This window comes from Pan troglodytes, chromosome 5, assembly GCF_028858775.2.
Source record: "Pan troglodytes isolate AG18354 chromosome 5, NHGRI_mPanTro3-v2.0_pri, whole genome shotgun sequence".
NCBI classification, from domain to species: Eukaryota; Metazoa; Chordata; class Mammalia; order Primates; family Hominidae; genus Pan; species Pan troglodytes.
The window spans coordinates 71161804-71178770 of record NC_072403.2 but is presented as its reverse complement, the minus strand read 5'-3'; the positions used below and the strand labels follow the sequence as shown (position 1 = coordinate 71178770).

The 16967-nt window shown below is 31.8% G+C and overlaps 1 protein-coding gene and 1 pseudogene across 9 annotated transcripts in view; both read left to right on the top strand.

Moving 5' to 3' along the window:
- LOC100609532 (protein eyes shut homolog) overlaps positions 1–16967 on the top strand; it is a 2075858-nt gene that overhangs the window by 325622 nt on the left and 1733269 nt on the right. The gene's annotated exons all lie outside the window — the stretch shown is intronic.
- On the top strand, positions 12954–13073 carry LOC129144446 (U6 spliceosomal RNA; annotated as a pseudogene).

Here is a 16967-nt window from a genome sequence, read left to right as displayed (position 1 = left end):
ATCTGAAAGACTTTAATTTTGACCCTGAAATGGGGAGCTACTGCAGAGTTTTGAGCAGAGGGGTAACAAGGTCTGACATGTTTGGAAACAGTCATTCTGACTGCTGTGGTGAGAGGGAAATACGGCAGAGATGAGGGCAGGAATAGAAGCAGGAAAGCCAGTTAAATGTCTTCTCCAGTTATCCATGTGAGAAAAGAAATTTTCCATGAAATAATATTATTTTGAATACCTTGGAAATCAAGAGAACAAGCTTGATTATTGAAGTATAGAAAAAAATTCAGCCAAATAAAATGTAAATATAATGAGAATGAAATGTGTACATGTTAAAAATTTGACACATTGACAACACATATTAAGAACCATAAAAAGTATACATATTTAAAATGTAAGCCATATAACTCACAATTTTAAATATCTATTGTGAGAGAATGAACAGTTTTAAATTTAATGACTATGAAATTATAGACATTCAAGTTCCTGTAAAATTTAAGAGTAATGGTGTGACATCAAAACACAGTGAAAATAATAATGGAATATTTCAACAGTTGCTTGTATGTTGTAGTAAAGACATACACAATCCTAAGAGAAAATATACTGTAAATAATACACTACAAATAATAAAATATACTATAAATAATAAATAGAATTCTAATATTTCTACTTCCAGTTATTGTTCAATGTAAAGACTTAAATTTAACTTTTTAAAGGAGCATACCCAAAATTGATTTTGTGTGTGTGCAGAGTTCTGTGAATCTTTACACATAAAGATTTTTGTAATCACCGTTTTAATTAGGATACAAAACATTTCCATTCACACCAAAACTTCCTTCACACTATCCCTGTGCAGCCACACTCTCCCTCACTCCAAACCCTACCAATCACTCATCTGTTCTTTGTCATTATAGTTTGACTTTTCAAGAACATTATATAAAAGTATCATACATTACATGAATTATTTAAGTTGACTTCTTTCACTCAGCATATCTTTGAGATTCATCCAAGTGTTGTTTATATTTATAGTTCACTTATTTTTATTTCTCAGTAGTTTCCTATTATACAAATGTCCCAAAATTTGTTATGCAGTGGCCAGTATAAGATATTCACTCATTTAAAGACATTTGAGTTATTTCCATTTTTAATGATTATGAATTAAAACTGCTATAAGCGTTCATGAATAGGATTAATGTTTCATTCTCTAGAGTAATAGGTTTTCATTCTCTATGGTAAATACCCAAGAATAGCATTGCTAAGTCATATGAAAGTATAGTTTAATTTCATAAGAGACTGATAAATCATTTTTCGGAATGGCAATACTGTAATACTACTTCCTATCAGTAAAGTATGAGAGTCCCTGTTACTTGGCATTTTAATTAATAATTTTACTCTTCTATTGTTTTAGTTATTCTAATAATTGTGTAGCAAGCAGCTTGTGATATAAAATATTTTAACGATTATATTTAAAATTTATTCAGTGCCCTTAAAACTTAAGAAGGTATGCTTAAAACTTGAGGGTTTCAGGGCTGATCAAGGAAAAAGACATGATCATGAAGTGGCAATAACATTTAATTGTGTAGATTTAGGATTACGTGGGAGGGGCATACACAGCAGATGTTTCAGAAACAGAAGCAGAAGGCCAGAACCCAAATCGCAGAGAGGGCAAAGGAGCTCCAGGAAGAAAGGAATATGAGAGTGAGCTTATACATCTGGGTGATGTAGCTCAGCACTATAACTGGAAGTCGATGAGTTAGAGAACTCCAAAGATCAACAGTCGCTTGGTGTCATCTATAGCCTCAGGATGTGTCTTATCTATGACTAACAAATGTTGAGTGAAGTTTTCCTAGATATGTAATGGAGCTAGGCTCTAAATTGCTAAAAATAATGCTTATCAGGAGTTTGTTCAGAACAATTGCATGTGTGAAAATTTGTGTTTGGCACCATTGGGCTTTTGAGGTAATGGTCTTAGCCTTCTGTGAAGAAGTAAACAATGGTAGAGTTAATTTACCAAGGCCATTGTTGCCTCATTTATATGACAGAAGAAAGTACAACTATATATGGCATTTGATCCAATCAATCACATCAATTGAGTAATACAATTTCTGAATAGAGAATCATAATATTTTATCAATATCTGGATAAACCAAACTTGGAAAATACATCTTTGGTAATTTATTATTTTAATGTTTGATATAGAAACAGTGTTTGACCTTCATGTATGAAGAATATTATGGATCATTTAGTAAACTTCCTTATTTAGAAGTAGAGTTGGGAGCATGTTAAGAAATTCATATATGCCAAATCTTTTATAGTAATGCATCGTGTTAATGGAATAGTTTTTCAATTTAATAATATAGTGTGAAGCAGTCAGTGTGTTTGTATGTGAACTAATTGATCTATATTTTAAGTTTATTTGGCAACTATTGTGTTGTTTGTAGTAATCCATTGATTTGTTCAGGCCAAAACACCACTAGATATTACCGGAATAAATGTTCATGTACTTGACTGAAAAATTGCCAAAGGAAGACTGAGTAAACTAAAGCTGGCTTTTGGCTCTACGTCAGCATGAATCTGAGCTAAATAGAACTAATTTTGATTTAATCTCATTTTTTCCATTATTAACACTATAATTATTTTCAACTGGCCTGGTCATAAGGTCCAAATTATCAGGTCTGATGAGATGAGCTAAACAGTTTCACAACTATGGAGAGTTCTTTCTTTCTGTACCATATGTTCTCAAAAGAGAAAATAATTAATCAAGATGGAAGAACAAGGGGACTTTATCTTCTTAGATATTTGACAGAAGTTACATTTTTATCTGCATATTAACAATGCAAACATTTATAGTATGGCTAGTGTAAATTTGTATTTTATATATAATAGAAATTTTTGCCTATTTCTTACTTTGTGGATTTATTAATTTATATGTAAGTTTAGAAAGATGTGATTATCTCTAGGGAGGAAAGAGTAGATACCATAACTCATGGTGTCTCTCTGGATAATTTCCTCTTTCCTTTTATTTTTTCTCTCTCCATTCTTTCTTTTCTCTTAGAGGATATTTTATATGTATGTCTGTGTGTGTGTGTGTATACATATATACATATATACACACATATATCAGTGATATATATTATATTAATACATACAATAAAATTATATATATATATATATATATATATATAAATACACAAACACACACACACACATGTACCAGAAAAAGTATGGAAAAATAAGAAAAGATACAGTAGTAATCCTTTTAGTTTAGGTAATTTCTGTTTAAGAAAGCCAACCAAAATACAGTGACTACTTTGTGAGAATGGACAATTTATCATACTATGACTGTAAATATATTTTCAAATATTTCAGTTGGTTTTAAATATTTATGGGCTAAAAAATATTTGTCTCTCCATGTAAACAGATATTTGAGATCTCTTGAACAGTCTTCTGTTCAAGACTCTCTATGAAACTCTTTTTTATCCATTCATTCATTTAACAAATATTTATCAAACATCTACCAGGTGTCAGGCACTTCTTGCCTTAGCATCTTTGGTTTAAAGTTGTATAATAATATTTTATTTTATCTTTTCATTCATTAAATTGTCAGATTTAAAATATCATATACTCTTCATTATATGTACATTCTTATTATCTTAATCATTTGCATATTCCAAATATTGATTTTGAAAGTTATAGTAGGTTCTTTAGTCATTTTGTTTCACACTTAAACTATAATGTTCTCTAAATTTACTCTGCTTACCTGTGCAAAACAATATACAGATAATGACAGCAATTATTCAGAATTAATACCACTGGCATTTAAAATATCACTAGGAACATCAATTGCTTCATCTTTTCTAATAAGTGAAAATATTAATTGAATATCCCTAGTCTCTGTGACATATACACTCAGCACATCCTCTCTCTCATTCTTTCATATACTGTTACAGCTGCCCTTTCAAGCCAGCAGGTGCATCTTGCTCAATTAATTTTGGCAAAGTTCACTTAGCAGGAGCCATCTTATCAGATTTTAATGACTGTGTGTATAATTCTATTATAGCAAAAGTGTTTTTCTCTGATTTTTGTAATGAAAATATAAAAGCATTTTTTAGAACAAATCCTATTAAATATCAACAATTTTAAAATTCTATACTTTTTAATTAAATTTTTTGTAAGATTATTTTGCAAGTACATTACAAAGTTGTGACAATAAGTCTCCCTATTACCTCTCTCTCTCCAAATATATATATGCTATTAGGCTTACAATAGTACCCGCAATGATGTTTTATTTGAAACATTGCAATTTCTCCTCAGTGTCTGGCAAAATTCAGTATTTTTAGTAGGCAACAAAAAAAGTCTTTGTCTACCCAAACTGTTTTCACAATTATATAAGTGTGTATGTGCTTTGTAGGCAAATATAAACAGGTAGCTTAGATTGGGTATACCCTAAATTACAAACTTTTAATGCATTACATGTACTTGATTAAATTATGTAAATCCTGAACTTAACAACAGAAACTATTTCTGAGCAATTCTATTAACAGAAATAAGTGACATTACTTCAGCTTTGCAGTGATAAATAGGAATTGGAAAATTAGTCTTGAAGTTCTCGAAACATTTCTGAGAGCACCTTTTTTGAGTCAGCATAAATTATGCTGTTTTTAGGTATTAATGTTTTGTCTTCATTTGACAACTAGGATTCTCATGGGATATTCCCTGAGGTTAGGCTGGGAACAAGTATAAGATGGGTGAGGGAGGATTGAGAACTAAGACTACAAAGATGAATCTGTAGTTTCTGTCCTCGAGCAAGTCACAGGTTGGTGGAGAATGAAGACAGAAATGTATACAAAGAAATTATGGTGGAAGATGTGACGTGCCACGGTAGAGAATATATGGTTGCTATAACAAACATTCAGTAAAGTACTTTATGCATGATCAGATTTGAATTTTACAGTGATATCTTGAATGACAAGATTAGAGGATAATTCAGAGTTTGGGAGGTTGCAACTAACCTAGTTATATTCCAAAGATGTTGGTCCAAACTTAGTAGTGCCAATAAGGAAACAGACAATGATAGATACATGTTCAAAATCCACATGATTTTCCATAAAGGTTTTTATGAGTGGGGAGGGATGAAGAGTTAAGAAGCAGGATTGCTCCCTGGTTCTCCCTGGATATGATTAAGAGATAATATAGGTTTGAGGGTAGGCAGAAATAATGGTCTAATTTTGTACTTGCTGAGCTTGAGCTACTCAAGCTTAATGGCTTGAGTAGCTACTCAAGCTTAATGGCTTGAGTAGCTACTCAAGCTTAATGGCTTGAGTAGCTACTCAAGCTTAATGGCTTGAGTAGCTACTCAAGCTTTAAATGGCTACTACTGTGGGCCATTTAAAAAGATGAGATGACTGATATTTGAGAATTTGTACCAAACTTGTACACATCTAATTAGGTCTAGGAACATATATAAGAATGTTTAAGCTTGATTTGTAGGTGAAAATATTAATTATCTTTAGCTTGGTAACTTTCAGCTTGATTCCGTGACAATGTAGCATATTAGGGTAAACTTGATTTTTTTTTTATTCATCAGAGTGTGCTAGATTATTTTAGGATAACAAAACAAATAATAGCACTTATTTAGAACAAGAAAGATTTATTTCTTACTTATACAAGGAAACTGCAGTTTCAGATGATATTCCAAGACAACCATCAAGCAAAGGATAGTTCAACTTTGCATTTCCAACATCAATTCCAATCGAGGATTGCCACTGCATTGAAAGAGAACCTTCGGCCAGGCACAGTGCCTCACATCTATAATTCTAGCACTTAGGAAGGCTGAGGTGGGAGGATTGCTTGAGGCCAGGAATATGAGACCAGCTTGGGCAACAAAGTGAGACCCCATCTCTACAGAAAAAAAAAAAAAGAATTAGCTGTGACCACATGCCTGTGGTCACAGAAACATAGGAGTCTGAGACAGGAGAATCACTTAAGCCCATGAGGTCAAGGCTTTAAGAGCCGTGTTTGTGCCTCTGCACTCCAGCCCACGTGACAGAGGGAGACCTAGTCTAAAAAAATAAATAAATAAAACACAACAACAACAACAACAAAAGAGAGAAAACAACCTTGGAGAGGCTTCTATCAGCAATTAATTGCTTCCATCTTTAAGTGACACATGGCATATGTTCCATCTGCATAGATTTATTTAGCTAAAACCAGTCATAAAGCTATGCCTAAACTCAACGGGGTAAAGAAGTTCTATACTGACCCTCATGTGCTCAGGAGATAATGGTAAGTAGCACTAACGTCTTCAACAGTTTTGAAGTCAGAAACACTTGAATTTCTCTATATAAGATCATGTTGTCTACAAATAGGGACAGTTTGACTTCCTCCTTTCTAATATGGATATATTTTATTACTTTCTCATGCCTAATAACTGGCTAGAACTTTCAGTACTATGCTGAATAGAAATGGTGAAATTAGGCATAAAGTTACATACTTCTAATTTGTTGTGAGGTTTTTTTTTTATCATGAAGGGATGTTGAATTTTGTCAAATGCTTTTTATGCATTTATTAAAATTATCATATGCTTTTTTTTTTCTGTTAATGGGATATGTATCACATGTATTTATTTGCATAAATTAAACCCTCATTGCATGCCTGGGATGATTTCCACTTGATCATAGTGAATGTTCTTTTTTTTATAATTATAAAATAATTATACAAGAACAGTGGTAATGAATCTTAAAATTAAAACTGAATTGTATTAAGTCATTAAGAGTAAATTTTTTTTTTTTTGAGACAGTCTCACTCTGTCGCTAGGCTGGAGTGCAGTGGTGTGATCTCGACTCACTGCAACCTCCGCCTCTCAGGTTCAAGTGGTTCTCCTGCCTCAGCCTCCTGAGTAGCTGGGACTACCGGCACACTCCACCATGCACAGCTAATTTTTGTATTTTTTAATAGAGATGGGGTTTCACCATGTTGGCCAGGATGGTCTCGCTCTCCTGACCTCGTGATTCTCCTGCCTCAGCTTCCCAAAGTGCTAGGGTTACGGGTGTGAGCTACCTCGCCTGGCCTGTTCTTTTTAGTGTACTGTGGGATTGAATTTTTTAGGATATTGCTGAACTTTTTTGTATCTGTGTCCCTCAGAGATATGGCTTGTAGCTTGCATCTCTCTCTCTTTCCTTCTTTCTTTCTTTCCTTCTTTTTTTTCTCTTTCTTTCTTTCTCTTTCCTTCTTTCTTTTTCTCTTTCTTTCTTTCTTCCCTTCCTTCCTTCTTTCTTTCTTTCTTTCTTTTTCTTTCTCTCTCTCTCTTTCTTTCTTTCTTTCTTTCCCCTTCCTTCCTTCCTTCCTTCCTTCCTTCCTTCCTTCCATCTTTCCTGCATCCTTGTATGGTATTAAAATCAAAGTAGCGCTACCCTTGTAAAATTAATTTGGAAGTATTTCATTCCGTTCAATTATTTGGAATAGGTTGAGGAAAATTACTATTAATTCTTCTTTAAATTTTTGGTAGAATTCAGCAGTGAACCCATTAGACCCTGAGCTTCTCTTTGATGGAAGACTTTTTGTTACTGATTCAATTTTCTTACTAATTTTTGTTCCGTTCAGATTTTGTATTTCTACAAAATTTAATCTTAGCAGAGTGTACGTATCCAGAAACATATCAGTTTTTTCTATGTTGTCTAATTTGTTGGCATATAGTTGTTCTTAATACTCTCACATCTCCTTTTGTATTTCTGTGGTGTCAGCTGTAATGATGCATTTTTCACCTGATTTTACTTATTTGAGTCTTTTCTTGTTTTTTCTTAGTTTAGTTAAAGATTTGTGAATTTTATCTTTTCAATCATCCAACTCTTTATTTTGTTCACCTTTAAAATTGCTTTTAGTTTCTATCTTAAAATTCTTTATAGAAAACCTTAAAGATTCTATCAGGAAAAACTGTTGGAACTAATAAATTCAGTAAAGTTTCAGGATGTAAAATCATCATACAAAACTTAGTAGTATGTGTATACACTAATAGTGAACTATCTGAAAAAGAATTCAAGAAAGCAATTTCATTTGCAAGAGCTATAAAAAATAAGATACATAAGAATCAACTCAACCAAGAAGGAGAAAGATCTCTAAACTGAAAAGTATAAAACTTTGATAAAAGAAATCAAAGAGGACAGAAATAAACGGACATAATCCCATGTTTACAAATTGGAAGAATTGGTATTGTTACGTGGCTGTACTACCATAAGCAACCTATGCATTTATTACAATCCCTATCAAAATACCAGTGACATTCTTCACAAAAGAAAAATAATTCCAAAATGTATATGGAACCACAAAAAGATGCTAAATAGCCAAAGCAACCCTAAGCAAATATCACAAAGCTAGAGAAATCGGGCTACCTTACTTCAACATACACTACAAAACTAAAGTAACCAAAAGAGCATGGTACTGGCATAGAAACAGATACATGAATCAATGGAACACAATAGGGATCCCAGAAATAAATTCACACATCTACAGTGAACTGATTTTCAACAAAGGTAAGAAGAACACACATTGAGGAAAAGACAATCCCTTCAACAAATGGTGCCAGGAAAATTGGATATTTACATGAAGAATGATACTAGACCCCAAACTCTCACCATATACAAAATCAACTCAATATGAATCAAATATTTATATGTAAAATCTGAAAATATGATGAAACTATTAGAAAACAGGAGAGATGCTTTACAACTTTGGGCTGGGCAAGGATTTTTTTTTTTAAAATAAAACCTCTAAAGCACAGGCAACAAAAGCAAAAATAGGCTAATTTGATTACATCAAACTAACATGCTTTTACACAGAAAAGGAAACTATTAGCCAAGTTGAAACAACCTACAAATGAGAGAAAATATGTGCAAATTATACATCTAACAAAGGATTTATATTCACAATATATAAGAAATTTAACAGCAAAAGAACAAATAATCTGATTTAGCAGTGGGCAAAAAAACTTAATATACATTTCTCAAAAGAAGACAAGTGATCAACAGGTATATAAAATATACCCAACATCACTAGTCATCAGGGAAATGCAAATCAAAACCACAATGAAATACCACTTTACTCTAGTTAGAATGGTTATTATCAAAAAGACTAAAGAAAACAAGTGTTGGCAAGGATATGGGGAAAAGGGAACACTTACACACATTGTAATCTAGTAGAGACATTATGGAAAGAAGTATAGAAATTCCTCAAAAAATGAAAAATAGAACTACCATATGATCCAGCAATCCCCCAGTGGTTATGTATCCAAAGAAAATGACATCAGTATTCAAAGAGATATCTGCACTTTCATACTTATTACAGCACAATTTATAATTTCCAAGATATAGAATCAACCTAAAAGTCCAACAAGGGACGAATGGATGAAGAAAATATGGTGTTTATACTCAATGGAATACTATCTAGCCATCAAAAAGAATGGAATTCTGTTGTTTTAAATAAATTTTTTAAATAAATTTGAGTTTTAAAATCAGTTCTAATTTTTTTTTTTTTTAAATACATAAGCTGAGATTATTGGTGTTCCTCCTAGAATTTGGAATAAAATGCCAAATGCTATCTAAATGTCCTAGCCTACTCCTCTATACATGGTGAAATTAGATGGTACAGTTTGCTTGAAAACAGTATAGAAGTTAAATACATAAATAGTTAAATACACGCTATGTTTGTATATGGACTTCGAACAATAAACCTGCCCATACATACCAACCACACATATGTCCGTGAAAATTTGTTCTTTTAGGGTATATTAGGCCATTTATTTTGAAAAATATGAACAAACAAGTAATCAACTTCAGGCTGTGTACTTATAAATGCTTCCCTGTGCTTTGTAGATGAATTTGTTTTTTGAGAACCTTACGGAGCTTGTCTGTGATCTAATGTCCTTCATGTCTTTCTTTAAAAGAAAGTCTTCTTTTGGATTTCTCATTATCAGATTGATTGCCTGTTACAGTTTGTTGGTCAATGGATGTTTGTTCATATTTGTATTCAACAAATTTACATCTTCTCTGATTGTTGATATGGGCCACGTACATGACATATGCAAGTACAGTGATTTATTACTTGCCCATATATAAGAAGACCAATATCTTGGACTGTAAGATACTTGCTAACATAGTTCCCTCAGGCTGGAATAATTCACAGAAAGTTCTTTACTACAACACTTCTTTGAGAACTTCCTTAGGGACAACGTCCATTGACTTTAGCAGTAGTCTGCAAATCTTCTAAATGACATTTTGATTTTAGGCAGATGTTGGTTTCAATTACATAATATTTTTTATTAGGAATATAAATTGAAAATTCCCAGTGAAGTCAACTAATTCCATATTATTATCTCGAATGAGGTAATACATTGCAAGCTATAATTTAATTAATCCTACCTAGTGGCGTCTATACATATGTCTGATACACACTAAAAAACTTAATTATTTTAAGCAGATAAATCTGGCTCAATATTAGAACATCTTATTAATTCAGAAAATATTTAATTTTGTAAAAAAAAAATCTTTCCATGTTCTTACTTCTGTCTTTAAAATGTTTTTCATGTTTTATTAAAATCAAAATACATTGTTTTCTATAAAAATGATAAAAATATCCCTTAAATTTTATGCTGATAATCTTACTATTAGAAAGTTTTTTTATACCCTAGTTATTTGTTTACTTCTTGCTGTTAATAAGAGCTGACCTCCATTTCACACTAAGTGTGAGGTCATAAGGTACTATTACAAGTGTATGACATATATTAACTCATTTAATTAAAGTATTATTAAATTCTACTAATAGTTGCATGTAAGCATATTAAAAATTAAGATTAGTAAAACTTCTCAAAGTTTCTGTGAATAATTTTCAAATTAAAAATTAATTTTCCTTTAAAACATTTAACAAGGCAAAAGATATAAAATTATTTACTTTAAATGAATTGTTCAAATTACAGTTGTTCATTAATAACATACCATTGAATACATTTTTTTTAAAAATTAGACACTTTAATTTGGAATCAATGTTTATAAAGATAAAATGTTGGAATATGCATTTAATAAAAAGAAATAAAAAGTATAGATCAGTGCCTATATTTAAGAAGTGCTAATTATAATGAGAAGTTTTCACTGTGGAAGTAGCAATTGTAAAAACAGTGTGTTTCATACTCAAATGACTTTATGTTTGCTAACTTTATTTTTTATTGTATTTGAGCAAACTCTTTAAGCTAATGACAAATCCAAGTTATGTGAGTTTAAAATGTGACAATACTATATATCTCTAAAGTACTATGTATCCCTAAAGTATTTGACAATACTGTATATCCCTAAAGAACTCTTAAGGATCTGTGATTGTGTATCTTTCAGATATTTATTTATTGAGCATTTACAGTGAAACAAGAATTATTAGATGCTAAAGGGGCATCTGAGTCGTTACTAGAGTGTCAAATAATGCATTTTGATTGAGGTAGTAAATACATAAATTCTTTGAATTAAACAAATGAAAGCATGGTCAAAATTGTGTGTGAGGTGTGTAAATAAACAAATTAATGGTATTTTCTCATTTATCCTCAAATGTGCTATTAGTAAACACTACAAACATGAGTCTTTATTATCTTTCTCTACTTTGTGCCACAATTAAAGGCTCCAACTTAGAATTGGCTACACTACTTATCTGCATGCATTGTTTTTCTATTAATCTAGAAATCTAGATTAATAGAATAGAAAAATTCTATTAATCTAGAAAATAGCAAAGACAAGTGAAGAATAAGTGATAACAACACTAATACCAGTAGTTTATAATTATAAGTACGCCAAAGGAAAAATAAAGCAAAAATTAAAAGAACTATGTGAGTACAAAGCATGTGTATACAGCAGTATCTCTGACCCATGAATAAAAGTTAAAAGGAAGATAAAGTATATGTGAATAAAATGGGTAATACCAAAAAAGGGTGAGTTTTGAGTTTGTCAGAAATTTTCATATTAATGATGAGCTAAGAAGGCATCAATATTTTAAAACAAAATTCTTCAGCATAAGTCTAGGGATGTTAAATGTTTCTTAGGTGTTGGATGTGGAGATGGGTCACCCCCATTTCGCAGGGAGTATCCTATTGCCACTGGTCTTAGGAGTGTAGGTGGCAGGAAAGCTTCAGCCCCTTAAGGGATTGCCTGAGTTGAGAAGCTGCCCTGCCCAAGGTCACACCCATTTCCAGAGCAGGGCACATCTGCATATCTGTGACTGACAGAGGGAGGGATATAGAGGCCTAGGCCACTTCCACTTCAAGCAAAACAACTCTGATTGGTCATTTTTACCTTCATAAATCACTGGGTCAGCTAAGTTTCTGGTCACCATATGGAAATCCACTTCTACCTCTGTCAGGACTACTTTCTTTCCCCCTTGATTCCACACACTAAACTCTGTCTCAACATCTGATTCCCAGAGAATCCAATCTGTAACATCTCGTAAATACAATGTAACTTTTAAAAATAATTATATATAAAATTGCACTTCATAAGAATGACTGCTTTTCCCCCTGTACCTAGGATAAAGTTACATTTATTCATAGCTGATTTTCTGTAGAAAGCATGGAACAGACATGGCAGAATCTAGAAAAAAAGGCTATAAAATCTGTGATAACTGTGTTGTATTTGAAGAAATGAATAGGCTAGGATTCTGATGACAGTAATCACACAAGCCAGAACCCAACAAAAACCTGGTTTGTTTTCAAACTGTGTAAGAATGTCAGAATTAGACATGCAATGTTAAAATAAGTGTAAAATTTAGACACATATCTTGTTTTTCACACTTTCTTTAAAAGGCAGCAGAGTCTCTAGTATCTTCTGTTTTACACACTAAACTATTTTGAAATCTGCCTATGATCACAGAATTTTTTGATGTGCTAAAGTGTTTAAAATACTCAGCTTTTAAAATTTCAATTAGTAAGTGCTAATTAGCATCTAAAATGAGGAAGAGGTCCTAGAGAAGTTGTAATAAAAACCAGGAAGATAAAAAGTTGAGAGGCATGGCCCCTGCGCAAGGATGACACGCAAATTCGTGAAGCGTTCCATATTTTTCTGTGATAGAATTCTCACAAAATAAACCCAGGGCATTACATGTTGACAAAAAAAAAAAAAAAGAAATTACTTTAAAACAGAGAAGAGTAGAATTGAAGAACAGAAGGTGGGAAATGAGCGGAAAAAAAGGAAACAAAATATTCTGAGGAAAGTAAAGGGAGGAAATGAACAAGGTCTTTTCTTCGTAAGGCTTATTTTTCTTGCCTTTGCTTTAAAATGAGATACCAAAATCATCTTTGTGTACTTGAATGAATTGTTTGATTTTGTTTGATTTTATCTCACAATTGAATCTGACCAAAATGAAATTCCATTCAGCTACTAGTAGCTTTCTATTTCCAATACTTAATAATTATAGGCAACAATGTATACTAACCTTAATCTCAGTGTTGTTCTTTTGTTTTCAATTGTACAGATTTCAATAGAAATTTATAAGGTTTGAGAAAGATAACAACCCAATGCATTCTTTTAATTATAAAAATTTCAGAAAAATCTCCTAAGAAATTATTTTCTTCTATGAATTGACAACTCAAATATTTTAATTAGAAAGTTCTTCACCTGTCTTATATGCATCCCAATAAGGGAAATGTCATATGACTGGCCATCTATGCTATAGGCAGCTGGAGACAATTCTTGAATTTCTTACAGGAAGAGAGCCAAGATAACCATCAGCAAAACAATAGGTCATTGAGAACATCAAGGAAACCATTCTAAAGGAAAACAACAGAAGCCTCAGAAGGCAAAACAGAGCAGATGGCCCCAAGAATCTTTTGGACTAGGTTATTTTTGTGCTGGGTCCATAGCTTATGAAAGAAAGTGAATAAAGTGGAAGCAAATTAAGCATTGCATATGGATGTGGGTGTTAGTTTCTTAAGGTGAGAACCAAATTCACAAACCTAACATTAAATCAGAACTGTTGTTTCTAACTAGAATGGCATGCTGTATTGCTTACAGATAAGATTATGTAATAATGTTGAAAAGAATCATACATTGTGGACACAGCCTTCTTGAATGCAGTAATTTGGCTGAAACATAAACTGTGTTTATTTGCTTTGACCACTATTTTCATCAAGTCTTAAGTTGCTTTTTGTTTTCATAATATAATTACTAAAAACATTGCATTTGATATTGCCAAATTGTTAAAAAAATAGAAAACAATTATTTCAAAGAAGTCAAAAACTTACTCTTCAAAAATACGTTTGTAAGAGCTTTATAAAGCAGTAAAGCAGTGTATACAAGTCTATGTGACTGTGTATGTATATGAGTGTGTGTGCCAATGAACAAAATATCCTATTGTGTTTATCTTTGAAGGCCATAAAAAAGTGTTAATAGAATAAGGACATGTTCTAATGCAGTTTCATGTCAATGAAGCAGTAATGGACAAGTGTTAAGTTGTCATAACCTGAAAATTAGCACATTCCATAACTGCAATCTCTATGAATTTTAATAAAACTTTTCACAGTTTTAAGAATGATTTCAGCTTTCCTCTTACAGTTTGGGCTAATCATATTAAGGAATTAAAATTGGAAAATTATACAGCATAATACAATCATGTTAGTCATCTAACATCTTCTTTATCTTCATTTGTCATTGAATATTGTCCAAATTCCTCAGTACTTCACATTGGCCCTTAATGCCGTGCAGTGTGTGTATGTGTGAGATTACAATTCCTGATGGAGGCACTTGGAAAAGTGATGGGAGAAATGGGTGAGTTGTGTTTGTATCAGCTTGTTGCAAATACTAGGGAGTACTTGGAATTTAGTGGATAGGGCAAGTGATGTTTAACTTCCCTCAAATAATTTGTCTGAACAAAGAAAAATTTGTCCAAATTGCCAGTAATATTAATGCTGAACAACACTTCATCGTAATCTGACTTGACTGTATTTCTGCTAGCTTACATTCATTTCATTCTAATTCACACACTACATCACAGGCAAACTGAGCATCCTATCTTCTTTAACCTGGGTCTTTGTACATTGTTTCCTTTTCCTGAAATGCTTTTCCTTTCTTCCATTCCCTGCCAACATGAAGCTAGACAACTAACTACTTTTCCCAGTTTCAGCCCACAGGTGGCTTCCTTAGCAAAGTGTTCCCTAGCTCCCTCATGATTCATTAGTTATTTATCTCTCTGCATCCGCAAAACACAAACCATTCCACTAATACGATGTGTGCACCTGTTTGTCTGATTTAATGTTGTTTGCATGCTGCTGCCTTCAGACAATGAATCACTTCTTATTTGTCTTTACATATGGAGACTCTAGCACATTGAAATCTATGTGTTCATTAAGTGCCCAATTAATGTCAAATGAAAAAAAAATACAAAGAGCATATGAAAAAGTGAGTAAATCTATGCAAAAAAAGAAATACATAGAAATACATGTTACAATGTTTGATCTGGGAAAGTGCTCTTGTTTTGAAAGAAATATCACACATATACACTAAAAAATTATGAAAGATTTATGACACAGTACAGTAAATTTATAATTCTAATTATATATAATTATATACATATATTTACATATATATACATATATATATATATATATATACACACAGAGAGAGAGAGAGAAAGAAAGAGAGAGAGTCAGGTTCTGTGAAAATTGCTGGAAATTAGAAGTAGAAAAGCCAATATTGGTACCTACCCTCACAAATATTGCAACATTGGGGAACACAGATGATTAAGCAAATGAATAAAACAAAGTTTAATTACTGGTCTGAACTGTATTTAAAGTCTTACTTCTGTGCAATCTTTAAAAAAGTACTGAATCTTTCTGAATTTTAGCTTACAAAATATATAAAATTTAAAAGGAGACACTTCCTCTCACATACTGGTGATTATGTTATGAGGATTAAGATAGGTTATACAATCATCTAAGACGATGTCTGGAATGTGAGAATTCTTTAATAATTGATAACTAATATTATATGAAAACTGTATAAATTATTAGAATGGCTTTTTTTCTGTGCCTTCTCTTTTTCTCATAAAGTTTTAAGAATTAATATTTCTTACTACATTTTGTACTCAAAAACAGAAAATTTGCTTATAATATTTTATATATTTCTTAATTTTTATGTAATAATATATTAGTTATTTATTTCATAGGCCAGTTTAGATTTAGATCCCATGAACACTGCTTTAACATGTCTTTTGACAATTTAGGATGAATTCAGGAATGTATCAAAGTACAATCAAGAACAATGTTTTGCTTTTTCTTTGCTTTTCGTTACTGTGACTTATTTCCCTCTGGCTTTTTCAGCTTTCTCTCAAGTTAATACTTTCTCAACTCTTAGATGCCTGATATCTTGTCTTGCCATTAATCACTGTGAACTTAACAGCTAGCACAACTCTCAGTATTATCTTGAGTTTAATTCTGTGTACACAGCAATGAATCAAAGTCATGAAAACAGAGGATTGTACCTCTTCAAATCAAAGCATTTAAAAACATTTATATCATTTAAACTTTCAGGCTTAAAAATACTTTTAGTTCTGACAGTTTTCTCTTTGAAGTTAATATAGTTTAAACACACTATCTGGTAAAATTTTACTTGATGAAAAAGTATTAATTAGCTATAATTATTGAAGGTGATTTTGCCAAAAAAATTAATGGCTTCATTAAAAGTATTAACATTTTATTGTTTTTTCTAAAACTACTGTTTCTGTGTTTATTACTCAATATTGATGTATTATCTCTTGTGTCTTAACACCCTTTGGACAAATGATAAACTATAAATTTGCCACATATATGATAAAACAAGTGATCAATTGGGTCCACTAATTGACATTAGGCAAAGTGACTGAGTTTTTGAAAATATTTCGCTATGATTGATTAAAAAAACCTCTGGGTTAAAACCATGTTATTTATACTATGAAAATTTTCAAACTCTACTACTTTTAGT